The sequence below is a fragment of the Elephas maximus genome, chromosome 9 (assembly GCF_024166365.1).
Source record: "Elephas maximus indicus isolate mEleMax1 chromosome 9, mEleMax1 primary haplotype, whole genome shotgun sequence".
NCBI classification, from domain to species: Eukaryota; Metazoa; Chordata; class Mammalia; order Proboscidea; family Elephantidae; genus Elephas; species Elephas maximus.
In genome coordinates, this window is record NC_064827.1 from 49,592,840 (window position 1) to 49,608,553 (window position 15,714).

The 15,714-nt window shown below is 40.2% G+C and overlaps 1 long non-coding RNA gene across 3 annotated transcripts in view; it reads right to left on the minus strand.

The window, feature by feature from the left end:
- Positions 1 to 15,714, minus strand: part of LOC126083450 (uncharacterized) — a 71,455-nt gene that overhangs the window by 12,365 nt on the left and 43,376 nt on the right. The window contains exon 5 of one of the 3 annotated variants that reach the window (XR_007518799.1): positions 10,840 to 10,923. The exons of 1 other annotated variant lie outside the window; for it this stretch is intronic. This is a non-coding gene — a long non-coding RNA (uncharacterized LOC126083450). Of the gene's footprint in view, positions 1 to 10,839; positions 10,924 to 15,714 lie in introns of those variants that run through there. One more of the 3 variants, XR_007518800.1, reaches the window with a different exon arrangement.

A 15,714-nucleotide genomic window follows, 5' to 3' on the forward strand; every position in this document is an offset into this window, starting at 1 on the left:
AAATGCTGAATGTGTTCTTCTCTTTTGGTTTTCTATTTCCAGCTCATGTCATCTATTTCCAGTACATGTCAACATAATACTTTGTCTTCTCTAACCACCCTTTGAAATCTTGTTCAGTTCTTTAATTTCATTATTTTTTCCTTTTGCTTTAGCTACTCGACATTCAAAAGCAAGTTTTAGAGTCTCTGTGACATCCATTTAGGCCTTTTCTTTCTCTTCTGTCTTTTTAATGACCTCTTCCTTTCTTCATGGATGATGTCCTTTATGTCATTCCACTACTCGTCTGGTCTTCGGTCACTAGTGTTCAACACATCAAATCTATTCTTGAGATGGTCTCTAAATTCACGTGGGATATACTCAAGGTCGTACTTTGGCTCTCGTGGACTTGTTCTAATTTTCTTCAGTTTCAACTTGAATTTGCATATGAGTAATTGATGGTCTGATCCACAGTCAGCCCCTGGCCTTGTTTTAACTGATAATATTGAGCTTTTCCATCATCTCTTTCTACAGATGTAGTTGATTTGATTCCTCTGTATTTCATCTGACGAGGTCCATGTGTCTAGTCTCAGTTTATGTTGGTGAAAAAAGGTATTTGCAAGGAAGCAGTCACTGGTCTTGCAAAATTTAGTCGTGTGATCTCCGGCATAGTTTCTATCATCAAGGCCATATTTTCCAACTACTGATCCTCCTTCTTTGTTTCCAACTTTTGCATTCCAATCACCAGGAATTATCAGTGCATCTTGATTGCATGTTTGATCAATTTCAGATCACAGAAGCTGGTAAAAATTTTTAATTTCTTCATCTTTGGCCTTAATGGCTGGTGCATAAATTTGAATATAGTTGTATTAACTAGTCTTCCTTGTAGGCATATGGATGTTATCCTATCACTGACAGTGTTGTACTTCAGGATAGGTCTTGAAATGTTCTTTTGACCATGAACACAACGCCATTCCTCTTCAAGTTGTCATTCCTGGCATAGTAACCCATATGATAGTCTGATTCGAAAGGACCAATACCAGTCCATTTCAGCTTACTAATGCCTAGGATATTGATCTTTATTCATTCCATTTCATGGTTGACAATTTCCCATTTTCCTAGATTCATACTTCATATATTTCACATTCCAATTATTAATGGATGTTTGCAGCTGTTTCTTCTCATTTTGAGCTGTGCCACGTCAGCAAATGAAGGTCCTGAAAGCTTTACTCTATCCACGTCATTAAGGTCGACTCTACTTTGAGGAGGCAGCTCTTCCCCAGTCATCTTTTGAGTGCCTTACAACCTGGGGGGCTCATCTTCCAGCACTATATCAGACAATGTTCCATGGCTATTCATAAGGTTTTCATTAGCTACTTCCTTTTGGAAGTAGACTGCCAGGTCCTTCTTCCTAGTCTCTCTTAGTCTGGAAGCTCAGCTGAAACCTATGCTACTGGTATTAACATCATTGAGGCAGGATTTACAACACAAAGGAAAATCACATCAGATTACAAAATGGTGGGTAATCACACAATACTAGGAATCATGGCCTAGCCAAGCTGTCGCACATTTTGGGGGGACACAATTCAATCCATAACACAGGGTTTGACAAATCAGGGGACACGACAAGGAAAACAAAATTTTTACCCTTCCTCTCCTACTATGAGCCAATGGTCCAGAGCTGACTGGCCAGATACAAAACCACATAAAACAGATTATCAGGGAGTGATCCTTCATACCCACTCCCTCCAGGCATACATGTAGAGGGGCAATGAGGATATCTTGCTTTATGTTTTCAACTAACCATAAATTGAACAAAGTATCCAATTCATTGACTATATTCCATTTTGACTTTAAAATCTTAACTTTGAATTTAATCTTGGCTGGATGAAATCACCTGAGCTTTGGTTTCACAAAAGGCATTCCAAACAGGAGTACATGATTGACTTTCACTTAAAGCTTTGTCTTGCAAGTGCATTAAGTCATTGGTGCCAGGTTCAAGTTGATTTTATGTCCAAAAATAACCACTTTGGCCCCTAATGCCTAACAATAAAAAAAAAAAAAATAGCTGGCACAAATGTAGCATGCTACCATCCTTCAAAACTAAAGGCTTTGGGTATAACTGTAAACTGATTTTAAAAAGTTTTAGCAGAGAAAGTCAATAACTTCATTTTTAATGTGCTTGTTCAATGCTGAGGCAAGTGTTACTGGATTTTCTAGACACTGGGAATAAGAATGGAAGTTTGGTGTACTTTTGTCACAAGAACACACTGATTTCTCAAATACAGAAGCAGATTACTTATTAATTTTTTAGGATAAAAACAAAGCATCTTGATGATTTTAAGTCCTTGGTCTATTTATTTATTATTACAAATGGATGGGTCTTGCAGAATCTGAATTTTGGACCACAATATTCACTATTAAAAGATCCCATTGCTGTCCAGTTGATGGTTTCTCTGCCTGTGACCAGTAAAAGGTGCGACTGGAAGTCTCCAGCCTTCTGGCCAGAATTGGCCTTAAATTTGCTTTGTATCCATTCCTACACAAGTACCATACCGTGGAAGCATCCATGTTATAGTGACAGCAGCACTACAGCCCTCAGAATAATTGCCTCCCAGGTTCCACTCTGCACACACCTCCACAGGCACCAAGTACCCAAAACACAGCCATGAACCTAGGGGCCTGTAACATTGAATCAGTGACTTGTTCGCGCTTTCCACTTTTTCTACTTTCAAGACAAAGAACAGGAGCAACACTAGAGTGCCAGACCTAGAAATTCTTCTGTGACAAGTTAGGCACCGTGGGAATTAGTACCATGTATGGTCTCAGGAGGTCATCCAATTCTCTGTGGGGTTTATGCCCTAGGGAATGTGAATGGGGCCGGAATAACACCTCAGTATAATCAACAGAGAATGTAAGGAGTCCTTAGAGTCTAGATCTCCAGAGAGAAAGCAGAGCTAAGCGGGTAGGAATGGAGAATCGATAGGCTATCTAAATACACACATAAAAAAAGTCAAGAATCTTAGAATTGAAACAGATATTTGGTATCATTTAGGCCAAACTCTGGCCAAATACAATAATGCCTACTCTGATATGCCTAGAAAGACAGTCCATTGGTAGACCAACTGTAATTGTAATTGCTACTTTAGAGAACACTTAATTTAAACCCTTTTTTCTCAGATTATGCAACTGAGGTCTGAAGACTTGAGGGACTTGACATTGAACAGTGAGTTAGTAGCAGGGCAAGAACAGGTTTCTGTCGTCCCACTGACCATAGCAAACATTTAAAACATTTCCTCCACCCTACTCCCCTCCTCTTTGGTCCTAGATCTGTCTCCAGGGTCAATGTAGACTGTTTATTTCTTTTTCCAAGACAGCCCTCCAAATTTTTCAAGAAAGCTTTATTTCAGCTCCTAAATTTTCTCCAAGTCACCTTTCTACTCGAGTCCTTTCAACTTTTCTTTACTTGGCATGATCCTACACCCTTCACCACATTCAGCATTCAATCTCCCTCAGTGTGTGGACAGTTTCTTAATTTGGGACAGGGAGCCCTTGGTGGCACAGTGGTTAAGCACTTGGCTGCTAAACAAAAGCGGTTCAAATCTACCAGCCACTCAGAGGGAGAAAGCTGTGGCAATTTGCTTAGTAAAGATTTACAGCCTTGGAAACCCTATGAGGCAGTTCTACTCTGTCCTATATGGTTGCTATGAGTCGAAACTGACTCAAAAGCAATATTTTTGTTTGTTTGTTTTTAAATGGGACCCAGAGCTGAACACAAAATCCCAGCACTAAAAAAATACAGTGGGGAAAATACTTCCTATCAAAACCTCTGGGACACAGCAAAAGCCGTGCTCAGAGGCCAATTTATATCGATAAATGCACACATACAAAAAGAAGAAAGAGCTAAAAGCAGAGAACTGTCCCTACAACTTGAACAAATAGAAAGTGAGCAACAAAAGAACCCATCAGGCACCAGAAGAAAACAAATAATAAAAATTAGAGCTGAACTAAATGAATTAGAGAACAGAAAAAAAATTGAAAGAATTAACAAAGCCAAAAGCTGGTTCTTTGAAAAAATTAACAAAATTGATAAACCATTGGCTAGACTGACTAAAGTAATATAGGAAAGGAAACAAATAACCCGAATAAGAAACGAGAAGGACCACATCACAACAGAACCAAATGAAATTAAAAGAATCATTTCAGATTACTACGAAAAATTGTACTCTAACAAATTTGAAAACCTAGAAGAAATGGATGAATTCTTGGAAAAACACTACCTACCTAAACTAACACATTCAGAAGTAGAACAACTAAATAGACCCATAACAAAAAAAGAGATTGAAACGGTAATCAAAAAACTCCCAACAAAAAAAAGCCCTTGCCCAGACGGCTTCACTGCAGAGTTCTACCAAACTTTCAGAGAACACTTAACACCACTACTACTGAAGGTATTTCAAAGCATAGAAAATGACGGAATACTACCCAACTCATTCTATGAAGCCATCATCTCCCTGATACCAAAACCAGGTAAAGATATCACAAAAAAAGAAAATTATACACCTATATCCCTCATGAACATAGATGCAAAAATCCTCAACAAAATTCTAGCCAATAGAATCCAACAACACATCAAAAAAATAATTCACCCTGATCAAGTGGGATTTATACCAGGTATGCAAGGTTGGTTTAATATCAGAAAAACCATTAATGTAATCCATCACATAAATAAAACAAAAGACAAAAACCACATGATCTTATCAATTGATGCAGAAAAGGCATTTGACAAAGTCCAACACCCATTTATGATAAAAACTCTCACCAAAATAGGAATTGAAGAAAAATTCCTCAACATAATAAAGGGCATCTATGCAAAGCCAACAGCCAATATCACTCTAAATGGAGAGAACCTGAAAGCATTTCCCTTGAGAACGGGAACCAGACAAGGATGCCCTTTATCACGGCTCTTATTCAACATCATACTTGAAGTCCTAGCCAGGGCAATTAGGCTAGACAAAGAAATAAAGGGTATCCGGATTGGCAAGGAGGAAGTAAAGTTATCACTATTTGCAGATGACATGATCTTATACACAGAAAACCCTAAGGAATCCTCCAGAAAACTACTGAAACTAATAGAAGAATTTGGCAGAGTCTCAGGTTATAAAATAAACATACAAAAATCACTTGGATTCCTCTACATCAACAAAAAGAACATTGAAGAGGAAATAACCAAATCAATACCATTCACAGTAGCCCCCAAGAAGATAAAATACTTAGGAATAAATCTTACCAAGGATGTAAAAGACCTATACAAAGAAAACTACAAAGCTCTACTATAAGAAATTCAAAACGACATACTTAAGTGGAAAAACATACCTTGCTCATGGATAGGAAGACTTAACATAGTAAAAATGTCTATTCTTCCAAAAGCCATCTATACATATAACGCACTTCCGATCCAAATTCCAATGTCATATTTTAAGGGGATAGAGAAACAAATCACCAATTTCATATGGAAGGGAAAGAAGCCTCGGACAAGCAAAGCATTACTGAAAAAGAAGAAGAAAGTGGGAGGCCTCACTCTACCTGATTTCAGAACCTATTATACAGCCACAGTAGTCAAAACAGCCTGGTACTGGTACAACAACAGGCACATAGACCAATGGAACAGAATTGAGAACCCAGATATAAATCCACCCACGTATGAGCAGCTGATATTTGACAAAGGACCAGTGTCAGTTAATTGGGGAAAAGATAGTCTTTTTAACAAATGGTGCTGGCATAACTGGATATCCATTTGCAAAAGAATGAAACAGGACCCATACCTCACACCATGTACAAAAACTAACTCCAAGTGGATCAAAGACCTAAACATAAAGACTAAAACGATAAAGATCATGGAAGAAAAAATAGGGACAACCCTAGGAGCCCTAATACAAGGCATAAACAGAATACAAAACATTACCAAAAATGACGAAGAGAAACCCAATAACTGGGAGCTCCTAAAAATCAAACACCTATGCTCATCTAAAGACTTCACCAAAAGAGTAAAAAGACCACCTACAGACTGGGAAAGAATTTTCAGGTATGACATCTCCGACCAGTGCCTGATCTCTAAAATCTACATGATTTTGCCAAAACTCAACCACAAAAAGACAAACAACCCAATCAAGAAGTGGGCAAAGGATATGAACACACATTTCACTAAAGAAGATATTCAGGCAGCCAACAGATACATGAGAAAATGCTCACAATCATTAGCCATTAGAGAAATGCAAATTAAAACTACGATGAGATTCCATCTCACACCAACAAGGCTGGCATTAATCCAAAAAACACAAAATAATAAATGTTGGAGAGGCTGCAAAGAGATTGGAACTCTTATACACTGCTGGTGGGAATGTAAAATGGTACAACCACTTTGGAAATCTATCTGGCATTATCTTAAACAATTAGAAATAGAACTACCATACAACCCAGAAATCCCACTCCTCGGAATATACCCTAGAGATACAAGAGCCTTTGCACAAACAGATATATGCACACCCATGTTTATTGCAGCTCTGTTTACAATAGCAAAAAACTGGAAGCAACCAAGGTGTCCATCAACGGGTGAATGGGTAAATAAATTGTGGTATATTCACACAATGGAATACTACGCATCGATAAAGAACAGTGAGGAATCTCTGAAACATTTCATAACATGGAGGAACCTGGAAGGCATTATGCTGAGCAAAATTAGTCAGAGGCAAAAGGACAAATATTGTATAAGACCACTATTATAAGATCTTGAGAAATAGTAAAAACTGAGAAGAACACATACTTTTGTGGTTACGAAGGGGGGAGGGAGGGAGGGAGGGAAGGAGAGGGTTTTTTATTGATTAATCAGTAGATAAGAACTGCTTTGGGTGAAGGGAAAGACAACACTCAATACATGGAAGGTCAGCTCAATTGGACTGGACCAAAAGCAAAGAAGTTTCCAGGATAAAATGAATGCTTCAAAGGTCAGCGGAGCAGGGGCAGGGGTCTGGGGAACATGGTTTGAGGGGACTTCTAAGTCAATTGGCAAAATAATTCTATTATGAAAACATTCTGCATCCCACTTTGAAATATGGCGTCTGGGGTCTTAAATGCTAACAAGCGGCCATCTAAGATGCATCAATTGGTCTCAACCCACCTGGAGCAAAGGAAAATGAAGAACACCAAGCTCACATGACAACTAAGAGCCCAAGAGACAGAAAGGGCCACATGAACCAGAGACCTACATCATCCTGAGACCAGAAGAACTAGTTGGTGCCCGGCCACAATCGATGACTGCCCTGACAGGGAGCACAACAGAGAACTCCTGAGGGAACAGGAGATCAGTGGGATGCAGACCCCAAATTCTCATAAAAAGACCATACTTAATGGTCTGACTGAGACTAGAGGAATCCCGGCGGCCATGCTCCCCAGACCTTCTGTCGGCACAGGACAGGAACCATCCCCGAAGACAACTCATCAGACATGAAAGGGACTGGTCAGCGGGTGGGAGAGAGATGCTGATGAAGAGTGAGCTAATTATATCAGGTGGACACTTGAGAGTGTGTTGGCAACTCTCGTCTTGAGAGGGGATGGGAGGATAGAGAGAGAGGGAAGCTGGCAAAATTGTCACGAAAGGAGAGACTGAAAGGGCTGACTCAATAGGAGAAAGTGGGAGTACGGAGAAAGATGTATGTAAACTTAAATGTGACAGACTGATTAGATTTGTAAACGTTCACTTGAAGCTTAATAAAAGTTAATTAAAAAAAAATACAGTGGGGCATAAGCTTCCTTTGATCTTCACTCCTCACTCCTACCCCAAGATGCATTATTGTGTCTTTTTTAGCAACCAGGTAACACTGTTGAACTTATAATAACAGTTGCATCTATTGAACACTTATTATGTGTCAGGCATTGCTCTAAGTGCCTTGCAGGTACTATTTAATTCATTTACCTATTTAATTCATTCAACAACCCTATGAGGTTAAAACCAATATTTATATCTTCATTTTATGTGTAAGGAAAATGAAAAAGAACGTACCCAAGATCACACAGCTAGTAAATGGCAGAGCCAGGATTTCGGTCAAGGCAGATGGCTCCAAAACCTGTACTCTTCACTTTATGCCACAGTTAACAACGAAAAATAGCCTATTTTTTAAAAAAAAAAGTTAAATTGTTCTGTCAATTGTTATGAAGGGAGAGCTCTCATAACCTGTGAAATGGGTTGTTTTGCTGTATTTTGCATCTATCCCTATTATATTTCAGTTTGTGAGTTCAAGCTTCTTCTTCCAATCTGCTAAAATCTTTTTAAACTTGCGTTCTGTATTATTAGCTATTTTCCCCCAGCTATCTTCAAATCTAATCATATGCTTTCTAACCATTCATTTAAGTTGCTGATAAAAATGATGACTAGCACTGGATCTAGTGATATAACAACTTGATCAGCAGCACATATAATCTATAGTTTGGGGCTTCTTTTCCTCTTCTTGCTTAGCCAGTTAGGAAGCTACATAACTATTCTATGTACTGCTCCACATTTCTTCATTTTGTCCAGGAGGATATTGTAAAGAAATGTGACAAACATTGTATAAAAAGCTGGACATACTAAGACTGCAGAATTTCACAAATTCATACACCTCACCTAACTGTGCTCATGAAGAGCCTGTATACGGACCAGGAGGCAGTCATTTGAATAAAACAAGGGGATAAGGTGAGGTTTAAAGTCAGGAAAGGTGTGAGTCAGGGTTGTATCCTTTCACCACATTTATTCAATCTGTATCTGAGCAAATAATCCAAGGAGCTGGACTATATGAAGAAGAACGTGGCATCAGGATTCCAGGAAGACTTACTAATAACCTGCAATATGTAGATGATACAACCTTGCTTGCTGAAAGTGAAGAAGACTTGAAACACTTACTAATGAAAATCAAAGACTACAGCCTTCAGTATGGATTGCACCTGAACATAAAGGACCAATAAGCAACATCATGATAAATGGAGGAACTATTGAAGTTTCAAGGATTTCATTTTACTTGGATCCACAACCAATGTCCCTGAAAGCAGTAGTCAAGAAATCAAATGACGTATTGCATTGGGCAAATCCGCTGCAAAAGACCTCTTTGAAGTGTTAAAAAGCAAAGGTGTCACTTTGAGGACTAAGGTGTGCCTGATCCAAGTTATGATATTTTTAACAGCCTCATACGCATGCAAAAACTGGACAATGAATAAGGAAGACCGAAGAAGAAGGGATGCCTTTGAATTATGGTGTCAGTGAAGAATTGAACATACCATGGGCTGCCAGAAGAATGAACAAATCTGTCTTGGAAGAAGTATAGCCAGAATGCTCCTTGGCAGCAAACATGGCAAGACTTGGACATGTTATGAGGAGGGACCAGTCTCTGGAGGACATCATGCTTGGTAAAGTAGAGGGTCAGCAAAAAAGAGGAAGACCCTCAACCAGATGAATTGACACAGTGGCTGCAACAGTGGGCTTAAGCATATCAATGATTGTGAGGATGGCACAGGACTGGGCAGTGTTTTATTCTGTTGTACATACAAGAGTTGGAACTGACTGGAAGGCCCCCAACAACACCCAAAATCACACTTTTCTATAATGGTCAGTATTTACCTTTTTCCCTGTTTGAGGTTTATTTAAGCTAATTATGGCCCCGGTGGTGCAGTGGTTAAAAGCTACAGCTGCTAAACAAAAGGTCAGCAGTTCAAATCCACCAGCTGCTCCTTGGAAACACTATGGGGCAGTTCCACTCTGTCCTATAGGGCTGCTATGGGTCAAAATCAACTCGATGGTAACAGCCTATGACTCTCTCACTCCACATCCATTCTCAGAACCCCAATAAAAATTATCAACAGTGATACCTCAAGCACATATGCACATTCTTGTAGTATCAGGGAGGATTAGTCATCAGAGCCTATGAACTGAAACATGTTTTCACGTCAGACACTTGCATTCAATTACCTACTTGATACCTTCATTTGTACTTCTTCTAGGCATTTCCAATTTCATATGTCTCAAATGGACTTTCTGTCACCCCAGTCTCAAACTTGCTCTTCCATCAGTCTTCCCCATCTCAATAAATAGCTACACCAAAAACCTTGCAGTCGTCATTGATTCTTCTCCTTTTCTCATATTTTGTAGGCAATGTATTAGCAAATCCTATGGTCTTTGCCTTCAAAATATACTCAGAATGCAACCACTCCTCAACACCTCCACTACAGTCTAATCTCAGCCTCCTTTGTCTCTCTTCTGGATGATTGCACTAACCTCCTATAGCCTCCTAGTCTCTCTACTTCCACTCTTATTCCTTGGTTGGTGAGGTCTTTCCCCAGCTGCTGTGAGTCCTTCAGTGAAGATTGCCTTTGGGCAATGGAAACCACTACACCTGGGATTTATACATCCATCCTCTTTCCCAGAGTCTTTGGCCAATAATCAGGGTGAGGGTACCCTTGCCTCAAAGTGGAAAAAAACTGTACAGTGTAATTTATGCTCCAGAGCTTCCCGTGGGAGCAGGCTGAAGCTAGATCTCACCTGAAACCACTCTTGCCATGCTCTCTCCCCCATCATCCTCATCCTGCTTCCCTCATCCCCCACCAGTTTCTCCTGAGACTACTCCCTTTTTAAGCCACATGCACGTCCCCTCTCAGGCTCTCCGTCCAGGGAACTCAGCCTAAGACACTTCTCTTACAGCAGCCACAATGTTCCTGTTAAAATGTTCACAGCATTCCTTTGCTCAGAACTTTCCCTTGGCTTCCAGTCTTACTTACCCACTGTCGTCTAGTCAATTCCTACTCACAGTAACCCTATAGGACAGAGCAGAACTGCCCCACAGGGTTTCCAAGGCTGTAAATCTTTTCAGAAGCAGACTCCCACATCTTTCTCCTGAGGCACAGCTGGTGGGTTCACCAATCTCACTAGGAAAAAAAAAGTTCAAAGTCTTTACCCTGGACTAAAAGACCTCACATGATCTTTCCCAGGTAACTTTCAACTTCATCTCCTTCCACTCCACTCCTCACCCAATCCACTCCACTCACTGGTCTCCTTGATATTTTTCAAAATGCTGTACAATCTCCTGTGCCAAGTACCCAAAGTTCCTACACCAAGATATCCCCTTCTCCAGATATCCAGTTGCTCTGCTCCCTTTTTTCAGGTCTCAGTTCAACTGTCACCTTATTAGAAAGGCCCTTCCTAACTATCCTATTATAAAAGAGCATACATATCCCACTTTCTGTCACTCCCTATTTGTTATCTGTCTCCCACCATAAGCGTGTAAATTCTCTGAGAGTGGAAACATTGCTTTGTACACTTTTTTATCCCTGGCATCTGTACTAGGCCTGGCAAGCACTAGGCACTAACTAGATATTGGTTGAATTAATTAAGTAGGCTGTCTTTTGACTTCCTGTGCACAAACCGTGTTAACAAACACACACCTAACAACTATCTTTGATTTCAAAACCTTATTAACAATATTTGTCCTATTTTTTATAACCGGGGAACCATTACTTGTAATGGAGACAACAGAAGCAAAATAGAAGTTGAGTTGTTATGGCTTTTTTCTGTAATCTGCTAATGTTGCTCCATTAGAAATAATGGATAATATGTGGAAGTCAAGAAACAATAGAGTTTTGCAATCCAGAAAGCTTGAGTACTGTTAGCTCAAATGGCTCATATTCAATTTGCTAGGCAGATAATTCCACATATGGAGCACAGTTGCTATCATGAGTGAAAACTGAAGAAATAAAATGTAAAGTTAAGGAAACTGTATGTAACAGAGGTCACTGATATTTAAAACCAAAGAAAGCTCAATAATGATTTATTTATGTAGAGAGTGAACATATTTCTATTACTCTTAGGAAGGGTTTTGTACTAGGTTCTTGGCACAAAAATTAAGATAAAAGAATTTTTTATTTGTGGCACTGTGGATTATAAGTGGAGTATGGAAATGAAACTAATATATTTAAATTATACTATAATAATGTATAAAATTGATCTTGGGTTAGAAGTACTAATGGTATGACAGGCACAGGTTGCTCTATGAAGGAATGTCTTACTTAACTTAGCTCAAACCATGACTCAAAAATCTAGGAAAATTACTCTTTACCAATAGCTAAGACACATTTCTTCCCTATCCAAGTACTCTTCCAAACCCACTGCCATCAAGTCAGTTCCGACTCATAGCAACCCTATAGGACAGAGTAGAACTGCCTCATAGGGTTTCCAAGACTGTAAATCTTAACCGAACCAGACTGCCACACCTTTCTCCTGCAGAGCGATGCGTGGGCTCAAATCGCTGACCTTTTGGTTAGCAGCCAAGTGCATTACCACTGTGCCACCAGGGCTCCTCAAGTACTCTTAGTACTCCCTTATTTTTACCAAAGGATTAATTAATCAAAAACATCATCAGAAGTCAGTTTGCACTGTGCATACATTAGGTAAGAGGCCTAAAAAGAGTGTTCTAGCTTGTTGACAGTTATTGGATGGAGTAGTTAGTACAGGGCCTCTACCTATATGAGGGTTCTTCCTACACGAGCATTCGCAGAGGCTCTGGCTCCTTCTTCAGCTTCTTGCTCAAATTTCTGATCCCTTTGGGAGGTACCTGGTCTACTTTGAGGTCTTCTCACCACTCACCTCCAGTGAGGTCTTGCAGAAGCTGTCCCTCTCCTGGATCCCTCTGGAGTCACTGCCCATCTTCAGGGTCTGCTCATTCAATTATTTCCCCATTGTCTTCCATGCGCTCTACATCCAGGCTTGGCAGCTGTCCCTAACTATCCTCTGAGCTTGTGCTCTCTCACTCTCAGTTACCAGGCTTCTTTCTCTGCTTCTTCATTGATTTTAGTGGGGTAACTTCTCTCCATGATAGGCTCCTCACCATTCCCAGAGAAAATCATTATTCATTTCCCAAAGGAGAACTCTTTCACTCTTTGACCTTCCCCCAACAGCTCCCTCTACTATCTGCTCCAGAGTTTTTCCAAGAGTAGTCCCAGACCTACAAAGTCAAGATCTTGGGTCCAGAACCAGGAAATCTCAGTGCATCATGTGTCATTTTTAACAAGCTTCCTAGGAGATTTTGTTTCCCATGTAACTTTAAGAACCATTGCACCATCCACCATGAGGACGTATTTCCATAAAGCCCTCCAGAACAATCCTTCTTCTTCTCTCTGCAGAAGTCTCTACTGCAGCGTAGTGGAGTGATCTATTCAGAGACTCTATTTAGAGCCTCTCAGAGGCTAGATCACGTCCAATTTTTAAGAACCCAAGTATTCTAGAAAATGAAGAAGTGACAAAAACAGTGTTCCAAAAATTGTCACATATTCTAAATATTTACATCTAATAAATATACTTAATGTAATATAATCGTGCTATTCACAGGATTTATAAATATAAAACTCATAGTACTCAACAGCTAATGTGATCTAGTCATAGAAAGCAAGTTTAAAACTGTGTGGAAGCTTCTTTTTTAAATTAGGTCTGTGTATGTCTATGGCTATATGTACAGCCCCATTTGGAAATAGCAACAAAAATCTAAATCTGAGGCTGTTCTGGAATGTGATACCTTGGCACTCCTAATGGCCTCTGAGACTGTCCTTGTTCCTTATCACTCCCATAGTAGCAAGAACCCCCTTCCTGGAATGTACTCCTAGACTTGCTGTGTAGGGCAAGGAATAAAGATAGCTCTCCTGGAAGGGGGAGTGCACCAAACATGGAAGAGGAATAAGAATAACTGGGAGAGTATGGTTGGGGCAGGGAGGGGCTGTAGTCCAAAAGGAGAGCACTCTCCAGGTGTGCTGTTTTGTTCAAGGCAGACTCTGTAGATGTATGACCCAGCCTCTGGAGAGAAAACTCTACCTGCTGAGCCAGATCAGCTTGAGGCTGTTACTCTCTGTGGTTGGAGCCCCTTTGTTAGCCCCATTCTCTACCCTTCTCCAAGCCTCTAGTCCAGTCTTGATTAAGCCTTCCAGCTTGATCTCTGCTGTGTTCCAGGAAGTTAACAAAAGATGTTTGGGCCAAGGTGACACTGCTGGTGGCTGTGATAACACTAATAAGAGTCTCCCAAAGAGGAGGTTGATCGCAAGGTCATGAGTCCCTCCTCACAGTGCCCCTCTGACACCCTGGTGGGTTGAGATTTGTTTCAGGAAGGAAGCTGGTGGTGTTCATTCTAGTTACATAAATTCAAATATTCCTCCATGCTCACCTTGTTTTTCTCAAGAAATTCTGAATCTTTACTATCAAGGATACTCGCTTGAGAAAAGGAGTTCTATATGAAGAGAGATTGAACCTCTTCCTTTGGGCTCAATGCCCATTTCTTCCCCTGGAGAACCAGGATTGAAATTTATAATCCTTGGCAAACACTTAGACTTGGAGTAGTTCTGCTAATCCACTTTCTTCCCAGGGCAAAATCAAAACCCTTTCCACACCTGAAGGTTTTCTGCTTTCTTGCCACTGCATCAGAGTAAAGCAATATCTCCTTGGCAACTTGTTCTCAGGAAAAAAGAGTGAACCGTGGGGCAAATGTGTCCATGGGTTTGTTATGAGGAGTAGGGTCTCCAAAATTACTCTTTCCTCCTCCAAAACAGACGCTCTGGCATTACATTCAATGCATAATGACGTGGATTTATTTAGCTACAATGTTATCATCTCCATTAAGTCACAAGTAAGAGACAATTCTCTGCTTTTATTTATAACCTGAAGGGATTATTTTTGAGTTAAGGCTTTAAGAATTCAGATCTATCAGAAAAGAACAGCTTGTGTAATGAACTTCCTGTTTTCATCATATTTGGACACTGAGCCTCGTTGTTGCCTGTTATTATTACCCAGTTAATATGAACTGCCTGGAGTTTATTTTTAGCTCCGTTGACTCTATTGTAAGGACTGCATAACTGCTTTCAAAATGGGAAAATGTAATTACGGGATCTAACACTAAGTTGGGGATATTCTTAGGTCCTTTCACAAGGCAATGGCTTAAAAAATGAAAATAGATCACTTTCAACAGCTAAAGAAAACACAGTTGTTTGATCCAAAATAATCCATTGATCCCTTTACCACCTAAACACTTACTTCACAAAATAAAGTCTCATATTTGTTTAAGTGACCTAAACATATCAATTTGTTTCCCTATTCAGCGTAGGGGATGGGGGTAGGGAGCAAGGAGGAACATGGGTGGGAAATAGAGCAGGAAGGGTGTCAGCATCATTCTGTTCACGCACAAGAACCTAATTCAGCTGTTGTACATGAGCGAAGGGAGTCAGTGTTCAGTGGGCTGCAGAGGACTTCCTCTTCACATTTACTGTGGCCTTGAGTTAGGCATTCACCCAGGCCACTGCCTCAACATCCACCTCCTCCGTGACTTCATGTATTTGTCTCCACTCCATTCATTCATTCATTCAACACAAATTTATTGAGCACCCAAGAAGTTGGCCACTCCTTCCTCTCTGATCCCATAGAACTTCGTTTTGCCACCATACAGAACTTAGCACAGTGTAATAAATGTTAGATGATCTCTCCTACTCAACTGTGAGCTCCTCAAGGTCAAAGCCCTTCATTGAACCCCTCCCCATAGTGTCCACTCCATAGCATCTGTTCAGTAAATTTTGGATGGATGGATGGATGGGTGGATGGATGGGTGGGTTGATGGAAGGATGGATGGATGGATGGATGGATGGATGGATGGATGGATGGATGGATGGATGGATGGATGGATGGATGGA